General features: G+C 55.8%; 1 long non-coding RNA gene across 1 annotated transcript; it reads right to left on the minus strand.

The window, feature by feature from the left end:
* Positions 1-2,445: 2,445 nt before the first annotated feature.
* Positions 2,446-7,741, minus strand: LOC138274421 (uncharacterized). The gene is made up of 3 exons (XR_011200380.1): positions 7,673-7,741; positions 2,640-2,723; positions 2,446-2,515 (listed from the first exon to the last, which is right to left on the minus strand). It is a non-coding gene; the product is annotated as an uncharacterized lncRNA (long non-coding RNA).
* Positions 7,742-11,721: the final 3,980 nt, after the last annotated feature.

Genomic DNA, 11,721 nt, shown 5'->3' on the forward strand with positions numbered 1-11,721 from the left:
AGAAATCACCCTTCACTGTAGCCAATGAGCCCACCTCAGGGAAAATGATGTAGCTCCTCACGTATTTCATCAGGGCAGACAACACTCTGGATAACACCTTCGAAAACATGGGCTGAGACATCCCAGAAGCAATTCCCACTGTTGTCTGAAATGACCCACTTGCCAGGAAATGGAGTACTGACAGGACCTGCACCAGAGGGGGAATCCCTGTGGGTTGGCGGATGGGGGACATCAGGTCGGGCTCCAGCTGGGCACACAGTTCATGTATAGTGGCATGGTCAAGCCGGTAGGTCAGGATAATGTGGCGTTCTTCCATTGTCGACAGGTCCACCAGCGGTCGGTACACGCGAGGATTCATCCGTCTCCTCGCCAAACCCAGCGGACGGTGCCTAGGAAGGACAACATGGAGCACAGAGTCAAGCAACCCACAGGTACGTACTCACAGCTTGCACAGTAAACGATTCTCTATGCAGTGAATGGCGTGTCTGAGTGGCTATGCAAGGCCTAGGCCTGTGTGACGCAGTTGAAATTGAGCCATGTGGACCCTCGAAATGGCGGCTGCCTGACCTGTGAAGTGTGACAATGGGATGTGAGGTCAATGCGCTGGCGTGGCACACCGCGGCGGTCGGGGGGCGAAGACCGCGGCGCGAAGCCGCATTGGTTAACATTGAAGCCTATGGGTTTCAGGAGCCAATGGCGAAGGGCGCCGGCGGTACGCCCCGCCGCGGTACGCACCGCCGCGGACGTGACCGCCATTTCCTATCTACTTATCCACTTGCGACTTGAACTTTCACAGGAGAGGACCTATACTGCAAGTGTTGCTGTGACCTCGGTCTGGAAGGGACAATGGCTGCTGCGACTGGGGAAAGGGCCCCTGCCTTCACTGGAGAGGAGTTGGAGAAACTTGTGGATGGGGTCCTCCCCCAGTATGCGCTACTCTACGGTCCTCCAGACCAACAAGTGAGTTTAATTCAATATGGATTTGGGGCCACTGGCTGGCTTGGGGGCCTGGCGGGGGGCCTGGCGGGGATGGGGGGCATGTTGGGGCTGGCGGGGGGCCTGGCGGGGGGCCTGGCGGGGATGGGGGGCATGTTGGGGCTGGCGGGGGGCCTGGCGGGGATGGGGGGCATGTTGGGGCTGGCGGGGGGCCTGGCGGGGGGCCTGGCGGGGATGGGGGGCATGTTGGGGCTGGCGGGGGGCCTGGCGGGGGGCCTGGCGGGGATGGGGGGCATGTTGGGGCTGGCGGGGGGCCTGGCGGGGATGGGGGGCATGTTGGGGCTGGCGGGGGGCCTGGCGGGGGGCCTGGCGGGGATGGGGGGCATGTTGGGCCTGGCGGGGGGCCTGGCGGGGATGGGGGGCATGTTGGGGCTGGCGGGGGGCCTGGCGGGGATGGGGGGCATGTTGGGGCTGGCGGGGGGCCTGGCGGGGGGCCTGACGGGGATGGGGGGCATGTTGGGGCTGGCGGGGGGCCTGGCAGGGGGCCTGGCGGGGATGGGGGGCATGTTGGGGCTGGCGGGGGGCCTGGCGGGGATGGGGGGCATGTTGGGGCTGGCGGGGGGCCTGGCGGGGGGCCTGGCGGGGATGGGGGGCGTTGGGCCACTGGCAACGAAAATGCAGACAAACTTGAACGTGGTATTTCTCCCTCCCTATACGTGTCACATAGGTCCGCGCCCATGAGAAGATCGGGATTTGGCGTGCCATCGCCAAGGAAGTCCGGACCCTGGGGGTCCACCATCGACGGGGCACCCTGTGACGGGGTAAACCCGATCACCGCAAGACGGGAGGCCGGAGTTGACGTGTCAGACTCCTCTGACACGTCATCTCCGCGTTTCCCTGTTACCGGGGAAACGCGTCCCGAGCGAGGCCGGCGTCAGGACGTTGCCGGGGAAACCTGGATAGGTTTCCCGACCCCGGATTGGCCAGAGAGGGACGGCGTCGCGAATGAAAAGCCGGTGGAGCCGGCGAGGAAGGAGAAGGAGGAAGAGACCGGAGACGACGGAGAAGAAGACGGAGACGACGGCGAACGGAGGGAGACCGAGGCAAGGGACCCGACGGCAAGCGCGGCGAGAGACCAAGAGAAGGAATACCACCTGGAGGACGGAGAGCTGGAACCAGGAAGCGATATCGAACCCTACCTCAGCGAGGACCACCTCAACGCCCGCCACGGCCCCGGAGGGTCGTGGCTCACGAAGGTACGGTCCTTCTGGACAAATAAAGGGTGCACGGCAGGGAAGGGGACTGGGGAAGGAAACTAGGGAAGGGGTAGAGGGTGAATGGGGAAAAGAGGTGGGAGGGCACAAAAGAAGCACTAGGGACACAATAACACGCTAGTAAAATTAGTAATAAGCACTTCCCTCTATTCCGCACAGACACCACCCCCTCCCCTCTGTTATCCACCCCAGTCTGATAAATTTAATAAGAAAACGTATCTCTTAACGTCCCACTTACCCTCGTTTTCCTTATTTCCCTTTCCGATATCCTCATGGGACGTCCGCGAGACTGACAGTACCTCCACCTAAAGAGAAGAAAAGGGGAAAAACACATCAGTGACAAGAAGAACTTCGCGAGAGACTAAGAGCAACAACAGAACGAACTTTCACTTGATTTATCCTTTTGTTTAGAAAACAATAAACACTTACCTGAGCACCATAACTTCTTGTTTTAGTTGTCCTCATCTTGTTCGGTCTGTCACAGTGGTGTCAGAAGTGGGATCCTTAGGGGCCCTACGACAACCGAACAGAGTACACAATGAGTGACAACCCTTCCCTTGAGGATATGATCAAACAGCTAGCAGAAGGACAAAGACATTTGCAGCTGGTATGGGAGGCTCACCAAAGGGAAGCAAAAGAGGACAGAGAGGCTTTACAATCGGCCTTGAAAAGCCAGGCCACCATTCTGGCAAATAACCAGCTGGTACACGAAACGGCCATGACAAAATTAACCGAGACCATTGCCGCTAGTAAAGTCCACCCGAACGTTCCCAGCTCAGTATTGCAGAAATATCAAGAGGGAGAAGACCCAGAGTCTTTCTTTACTAACTTTGAAAGAGTGGCGTCGTCAGCTCAATGGCCTGAAGAACGCTGGGGACAATATGTTGCTCCATTACTAACTGGCCTCTTACAAGCAGCCTATCAGGCTGCTAATCCCGGAGGCCTCACACCCTACAAGGATATAAAATCCAGTATTTTGGAACGTGTCGGGCATGATACTGAATACTACCGGATGAAATTCCGCAAGGTCAAGTGGGGACCAAATGAGGACCCCCGGACCTTTTATTTCCTGGTAAAAGATTTGGCCTTAAAATGGTTGGGGCCTATTGGCGATAGCCGTGAAGAAGTGATACAAATAATTATACTGGAACAGTACTTGGATGCTCTACCCTTAGCCACAAAACACTGGATACGACAGCATCCAAAAGTAGACACTAACACAGCAATTGATTTGGCCTGCGCGTATCATCGCTCCTCCGACATAAGAAATATACCACCACGGCCCAATATAAAATCAGTCTTGCCACCTGTAAAAACCCTCCCAAAGAATCCACTGGACAATACCGTTTCCCGTAGAATCCCGGAAGGCCCCCCTATACAGGGACCCCAATGTTACCACTGCGGAGAATGGGGACATATCGCCCGTATGTGTCCTCAGAAACACGAAGGAGGTGAGCCGATGGAAATAGGGGTTACCAGGCGTAGGGTCCTATGTACAGGGAAAGGTAACCACAAGTTCAAACAGACTGTAAAAATCAATGGACGGTATGTGTGTGCCCTCGTCGACTCCGGGTGCAGCCAGTCTGTAATAAGGGAAGACCTGATAACCACTCTGGGTTCCGAAACGAGACAGTGGGTACATATTTGTTGTGTTCACGGGGACAAGGAGCAATATCCGTTAAAAATACTACAGATAGAATGGGGGCCCTACCGGGATAGTCTCCCGATGGGGATAATGCCAAAATTGATCGAGGATTGTATCGTGGGAACAGATTACCTTCACTTTCAAGAACTATTGGATCAGGTTAGAGACTCTAAAATCTCACAGGACTGGTGGGGTGAAGCCCCGTTTTCAGGAAGTCCAATTGAATGTCCAATAACCCGTAGAAAACTGACCCGAAGGGACAAAAGAATAGAAAGAGAACAGTTCCGAAATAGTACTAGTCAGGACACTATAAGAGGAGTGGTAGCAGAATTCCACGAGGCACCTGTCAGTTTTGCTCAACAACAGAGAGAAGATCCCTCCCTATCTCACGCCTGGAGAACTGCAGTGTCAGAGGAAATGGATGAGGTGGGTCCCTACTTCCTAATCAAAAATAATCTCCTGTACCGAGTAAACACCACACGTACCGGGGAAAAAAGAAAACAACTCATAGTACCTGAATACTATAGGGATCACATCCTTACGCTCGCTCATAATCATCCGGGAGGGGGACACTTTGGGAGAGACAAAACGGAAGAATATCTCCTCAGACGATTTTACTGGCCTGGTGTTTTTGCCAACATAAGAAAATATTGTGCGCAATGTCCCAGGTGTCAACTGACGGAACCAGGTAAACCAAAAAAAGCACCACTCATACCCCTCCCCATCATAGATGTTCCGTTTAGACGGATAGGGATGGATTTGGTTGGACCCTTGGTTCCTTCTTCAAAAGGATACACTTACATACTGGTCATAGTTGATTATGCTACCCGATACCCAGAGGCTATTCCCCTAACCAGTATGACAACAAAGACCGTAGCCCAGGCGATGATAACGGTGTTTTCGCGTCTTGGTTTCCCTCAGGAAATACTCACAGATCAGGGCACTCCCTTTACGTCCACCTTGATGAAACAAGTGTGTAAAACGTTAGGCATATCTCAGATCAAAACATCCGTTTATCATCCTCAAACCGATGGTTTGGTCGAACGATATAATCGTACGATCAAAACGTTACTTCGAAAGATTGTGCACGACACAGGGAGAGACTGGGATCAGAAATTACCGTTGGTATTATACGCGATCCGAACGCACGAACAGGCTTCCACGGGGCATAGCCCATTCGAGCTAGTGTTCGGGCGACAACCACGTTCCCTTCTGGACATGGCGGTAGAGGCCTGGGAGGAAGAAGCCATGGAGGGAGGGACTCCTTTGTTGGAGTATGCTCATAACTTGAGAACGCATTTACAGGGATTATGGGACGAAGTAAAAGACAATATGGAACAGGCTCAAAGAACCCAAAAGCATTATTATGATAAGGGGAGTAAGTTAAGAGTTTTCCAACCCGATGAACAGGTCTTAATCATGCGACCCACATCCGAACATAAATTGCTGGCGAAATGGCAAGGCCCCCATTGAATCATCCGAGCCGTCTCCCCTGTAACTTACCTAGTGGAAATAACAACCAACCCCAGGAAAACCCAAATATATCATGTCAATCTTTTAAAGAAGTGGGAGACACCCGAGACACCCAACACTACCCCAAGAATGGTTAGCCTTCTGTACCCGAGTAAGGAATTGAAGATTGAATTTTGCCCTACCACCCTAGACAAGGGGACAACCCTACCCACTATAGACGAAGCATTAACGGAAGCGGAAAAGAGGCAGGTATACCGCTTGTTACAGCAATATCACCAATTGTTTTCAGAAGACCCCGGTAGAACCACCCTAATCCGACATAAGATACGAACAAAACCCGACACAGTAGTTCGGGTCAGACCATATCGCATCCCAGCAGCAAGGAAGCAGGTTATAGAAAATGAAATACAGAAAATGTTGACCCTAGGAGTAATAGAGCCCTCTACCAGTCCCTGGTGTTCACCCGTAGTTCTTGTACCAAAACCTGACGGTACGGTCAGGTTCTGCATAGACTTCCGGAAACTTAATGAGAACTCATTATTTGACACGTATCCAATCCCTAGGGTGGACGATGTCCTAGAGAAACTAGGAAAGGCGAAATATATGTCCACAATAGATTTAACCAAAGGATATTGGCAGATACCCTTAGCCCCCGAAGATAAAGAAAAAACGGCATTTTCTACCCAGTCCGGGCTGTATCATTTTACTGTATTACCTTTTGGGCTACATGGGGCACCGGCCACTTTCCAAAGGTTAATGGATAACATATTAAAACCATACCCTGCTTTTTCAGCGGCCTACCTGGATGATGTAGTTGTTTTTAGCGATACCTGGGTAAACCATCTGGACCATCTAAGCCAAGTTTTTAATGCACTCACCGAGGCTGGGTTGACAGCCAATCCCAAGAAATGTGTTATCGGGAAAACCGACATTTCATATCTGGGATACAGAATCAGTCAGGGAACACTTCAACCCCAAGCCCAGAAGGTGGACGCGATCTTACATGCCCCTCTCCCGAAAACTAAAAAAGACTTACGCTCTTTCTTAGGCCTAGTAGGATATTATCGGCGTTTCATACCTCACTATTCCACTCTAGCCGCTCCCCTTACGGATCTTCTGTCCAAATCTCATCCAAATCAGCTATTACCTTTCTCTGCTATTCAAACTTCCAGTTTTGAACGCTTGAGGAACTCTTTAACCAAAGAACCCATATTGTTATGCCCGGATTTTTCAAAACCCTTTCACCTTTACACTGATGCCTCCGATGTGGGGCTCGGGGGGGTTCTGACACAGCCGGGAACGGAGGGACTCGATCATCCCGTTGTGTATATCAGCCGCAAACTGGGTCTTCGGGAACGTCGTTTCCCCATAATAGAAAGGGAGTGTTTGGCCATTAAATGGGCCGTGCATTGTCTACAGTATTACCTGTTGGGCCGGCCTTTTGTACTTTTTACGGATCACGCCCCCCTCACTTGGCTTGCCGCTCATAAAGATACGAATGCCCGGATTCTCAGGTGGTTCCTTGAACTTCAACCATTCTCCTTTCAGGTCCGACATGTTCCTGGGAGTTCGCAAGTCCCTGCTGATTATCTCTCTCGCTTCCCGGTTTCCGATTTGGTCCTGGAACAGGACCTGTCTTGGGAAGGGGTATGTGACGGGGTAAACCCGATCACCGCAAGACGGGAGGCCGGAGTTGACGTATCGGACTCCTCTGACACGTCATCTCCGCGTTTCCCTGTTACCGGGGAAACGCGTCCCGAGCGAGGCCGGCGTCAGGACGTTGCCGGGGAAACCTGGATAGGTTTCCCGACCCCGGATTGGCCAGAGAGGGACGGCGTCGCGAATGAAAAGCCGGTGGAGCCGGCGAGGAAGGAGAAGGAGGAAGAGACCGGAGACGACGGAGAAGAAGACGACGGCGAACGGAGGGAGACCGAGGCAAGGGACCCGACGGCAAGCGCGGCGAGAGACCAAGAGAAGGAATACCACCTGGAGGACGGAGAGCTGGAACCAGGAAGCCATATCGAACCCTACCTCAGCGAGGACCACCTCAACGCCCGCCACGGCCCCGGAGGGTCGTGGCTCACGAAGGTACGGTCCTTCTGGACAAATAAAGGGTGCACGGCAGGGAAGGGGACTGGGGAAGGAAACTAGGGAAGGGGTAGAGGGTGAATGGGGAAAAGAGGTGGGAGGGCACAAAAGAAGCACTAGGGACACAATAACACGCTAGTAAAATTAGTAATAAGCACTTCCCTCTATTCCGCACAGACACCACCCCCTCCCCTCTGTTATCCACCCCAGTCTGATAAATTTAATAAGAAAACGTATCTCTTAACGTCCCACTTACCCTCGTTTTCCTTATTTCCCTTTCCGATATCCTCATGGGACGTCCGCGAGACTGACAGTACCTCCACCTAAAGAGAAGAAAAGGGGAAAAACACATCAGTGACAAGAAGAACTTCGCGAGAGACTAAGAGCAACAACAGAACGAACTTTCACTTGATTTATCCTTTTGTTTAAAAAACAATAAACACTTACCTGAGCACCATAACTTCTTGTTTTAGTTGTCCTCATCTTGTTCGGTCTGTCACACACCCACTGCCGCAAGAGGTGGGAGGACATCCGCCGCGGGACCAAGAAGACCGCCGAGTCTCTGCTGGGGATGGCCTCCCAACGTAGGCGGGGTGCCTGCCGTCAACTGACCCCCCTGATGTTCCGGATCCTGGCGGTGGCCTACCCTGATTTGGATGGGCGCGTGAGGGCAGCACAGCAGACACAAGGGGGTGAGTACAAGCATCATCTACTCTGTTGTCGCGCAGTGGAGGTGTCTGGGTGGGGGAGGAGGGCTGTGGGTCCCCCTAGGCCAGGGCGATATCTGTAGGCTGGGCACCCCCGTAAGCCCCTGTGTCCCCAGCCACCACCCTCAGTAGTGTGTCAGTACAGCCATCCCTGGGCCGTGTCATCCATGGGTGCAGTTGTCAACTCTAGGCGTGTAGGGCATGTTCCACGGAATGCGTAGCGGACCCCAAGTGCGCCACTTAGTGCAGGGGGCATCTGTGTCTGTCATGTCCGCTAACTGTACCGGTGATCCATGTACTCAAAATCTCTTTATTTCTCTCTCCCCCCCCCCTTTTTGTTTGTCTTTCTGTGCTTGTGTGCATCAGCATCATCAGGCGGAGGAGAAGTGGCATCGGGGCAGGAGGGAGCTGCATCTCACATGGCCCAGGAGGGCCATGCCACAGAGTCTGACTGGACCAGTGAGACGGAGGGCGAGGGGAGCTCCACAACGGGGACGACTGGACCCTGCAGCGACACGGACACGTCCTTGGAAGGGAGCTCCCTTGCAGGGGTGGCACCATCCGTGCCCCCCGCCATTACAGGTACAGCCGCCACCCAGCGCACCATCTCCGCCCTCCCAGCAGCCCCTCAGCGTTCGCCCCGTGCCCGCTCTGCCAGGAAGCCGGGCATCTCCTTCGACCCAGGCACCTCAGGCCCTGCCCCTGTTACCCCCGCTGCCCTCAGTGAGGAGGTCATTGACCTCCTCCGAACGCTCATTGTTGGGCAGACTACCCTTTTGAATGCCATCCAGGGGGTGGAGAGGGAGGTTCATTGCAGCAATGCGTACCTGGAGGGCATTCATTCGGGTCAGGCTGCCCATCAGCGATCGTTCCAGGCTCTGGCCTCAGCACTGACGGCAGCCATTGTCCCTGTCTCCTGCCTCCCTCTACTAACTCCCTCCTCCCAGTCTCCTGTTCCTCTGCCTGTCCCACCCACACCATCAGACCAGCCTGCACACACCTCAACACCCAAGAGCAGCTCATCCAAACATAAGCACCACAGATCACGCAGACATTCACACAAGCAACATTCCGATGCAGACATGCCAACAGTCACTACCACCTCTGTGACCCCCACCTCCTCCTCTCCCTCCTTCCTCCCTGTGACGTCTACACTCACACCTTCATTCACCTCACCATCAGCCAGTGTTTCCATCACCAGCATACCCTCCACTCCAGTCCGCACACGTGCAGTCACCACCCCCACTGCCATTTACACGTCCCCTGTGTCCTCTCCCACTGTGTCTGTCACCCCCTCTTCCACACCACACAAACGCAGCCACCCACCCACCCAACAGCCATCCACCTCACAACAGCCTCCCGCTCCTGCACCTGCACCCAAAGACAGCAAACTTGTCTCGCCTACAACCACATCCTCTCCCTCCACTCCCATACCCACTGTACCTACCACTCTCCATTGTCCCAAGAAAATCTATCTCTCTACTGCTACCTTCTTTCCTGACCCTGAGCCCCCCCCTCCTTCTCGTCGGGGTAAAAAGAGCACCTCAGCCACCACCAGCCCTGCAGCCCCCTTGACAAGGGTGCAGGGGTATTGGAGCCCACCAGCCCGCAGGTCTGGATCTTCGCCCAGCAGCAAGGGGACAGCCAGCCCATCCCCTGGGAAGAGGAGCAGAAGGCGGAAGGGCCGCCGCCGGAGCCCGGATTCGATATCCCCCCAGGACACTAGCCAGCCACCGTCAACAGCCACAACTCCAAAGGGAGGAAAGGGCCACAGACTCCCGACTAAGGAGGGCAAGGGCAGCAAGGCGGAGAAGTCAGGCAGCAGGCCTGCTGCCCATGGAGGACCCGTCACAGCTGCCCAGGAGGAGCCCGCAACCCCCATAGCCGCTGCCCCGGGAGGAACCGGCACAGCTGCCCCGGGAGAGCCCACCACCCCCATAGCCGCTGCCCAGGGAGGACCCAGCCCAGCTGGCCAGGAGGGCCCCACCACCCACAGCCCAGGTGGGCATTGAAGGAGCACCATCCCCACTGCCCAGGAGGGCACCACCAGGCAATGAGCAGTTGGCCATAGAATGGCCGCCGTCTCCAGCACCGCTCCGCTGGGGACCGCCGTCTCAAGAACCGCTGAACTGGGCCCTTCAAGGCAAGAACCGCTGAACTGGGCCCCGCCGTCTCCAGCACCGCTCCGCTGGGGCCCGCCGTCTCAAGAACCGCTGAACTGGGCCCTTCAAGGCAAGAACCGCTGAACTGGGCCCCGCCGTCTCCAGCACCGCTCCGCTGGGGACCGCCGTCTCAAGAACCGCTGAACTGGGCGCTTCAAGGCAAGGACCGCTGAACTGGGCCCGGCCGTCTCCAGCACCGCTCCGCTGGGGCCCGCCGTCTCAAGAACCGCTGAACTGGGCCCTTCAAGGCAAGAACCACTGAACTGGGCTCTTCAAGGCAAGAACCGCTGAACTGGGCCCCGCTGTCTCCAGCACCGCTCCGCTGGGGCCCGCCGTCTCAAGAACCGCTGAACTGGGCCCTTCAAGGCAAGAACCGCTGAACTGGGCCCCGCCGTCTCCAGCACCGCTCCGCTGGGGACCGCCGTCTCAAGAACCGCTGAACTGGGCCCTTCAAGGCAAGAACCGCTGAACTGGGCCCCGCCGTCTCCAGCACCGCTCCGCTGGGGCCCGCCGTCTCAAGAACCGCTGAACTGGGCCCTTCAAGGCAAGAACCGCTGAACTGGGCCCTTCAAGGCAAGAACCGCTGAACTGGGCCCCGCCGTCTCCAGCACCGCTCCGCTGGGGACCGCCGTCTCAAGAACCGCTGAACTGGGCCCTTCAAGGCAAGAACCGCTGAACTGGGCCCTTCCAGGCAGGAACCGCTGGCCCTTTGGCAGACGTGGCAGGGCAGGATCTGTCTCGGGCAGGGCTGCAGGATGTCCTCTGGCCAACATGCCTCCTCCAGTGGCAGTGGAGTCTGTTATGGACTGTTTGGACTGTGGCTTTGCTCTCCCCAGGATGGCCCAGTGGGCAGGCCACCCACTGTATGGACTGTATGGACTGTGGCTTTGCTCTCCCCAGGATGGCCCAGTGGGCAGGCCACCCACTGTATGGACTGTTTGGACTGTGGCTTGGCTCTCCCCAGGATGGCCCAGTGGGCAGGCCACCCACTGTATGGACTGTATGGACTGTGGCTTTGCTCTCCCCAGGATGGCCCAGTGGGCAGGCCACCCACTGTATGGACTGTTTGGACTGTGGCTTGGCTCTCCCCAGGATGGCCCAGTGGGCAGGCCACCCACTGTATGGACTGTTTGGACTGTGGCTTTCCTCTCCCCAGGATGGCCCAGTGGGCAGGCCACCCACTGTATGGACTGTTTGGACTATGGCTTGGCTCTCCCCAGGATGGCCAAGTGGGCAGGCCACCCACTGTATGGACTGTTTGGACTGTGGCTTTGCTCTCCCCAGGATGGGCCAGTGGTCATGGAGTCCCCTCGTGGATCTGGCGTTGTGTACTCAAGTGGCTGAGGTGCCCCCCCTTCCCTTCCCCCTGAGGTGCCTGTCCTTTTTTCTTTCTGATGCCCCTGCTGTGTTCTCTCCGTGGAGTTCTTGTCGTGGGA

The sequence above is a fragment of the Pleurodeles waltl genome, chromosome 2_2, assembly GCF_031143425.1.
Source record: "Pleurodeles waltl isolate 20211129_DDA chromosome 2_2, aPleWal1.hap1.20221129, whole genome shotgun sequence".
In the NCBI taxonomy this organism is placed as follows: domain Eukaryota; kingdom Metazoa; phylum Chordata; class Amphibia; order Caudata; family Salamandridae; genus Pleurodeles; species Pleurodeles waltl.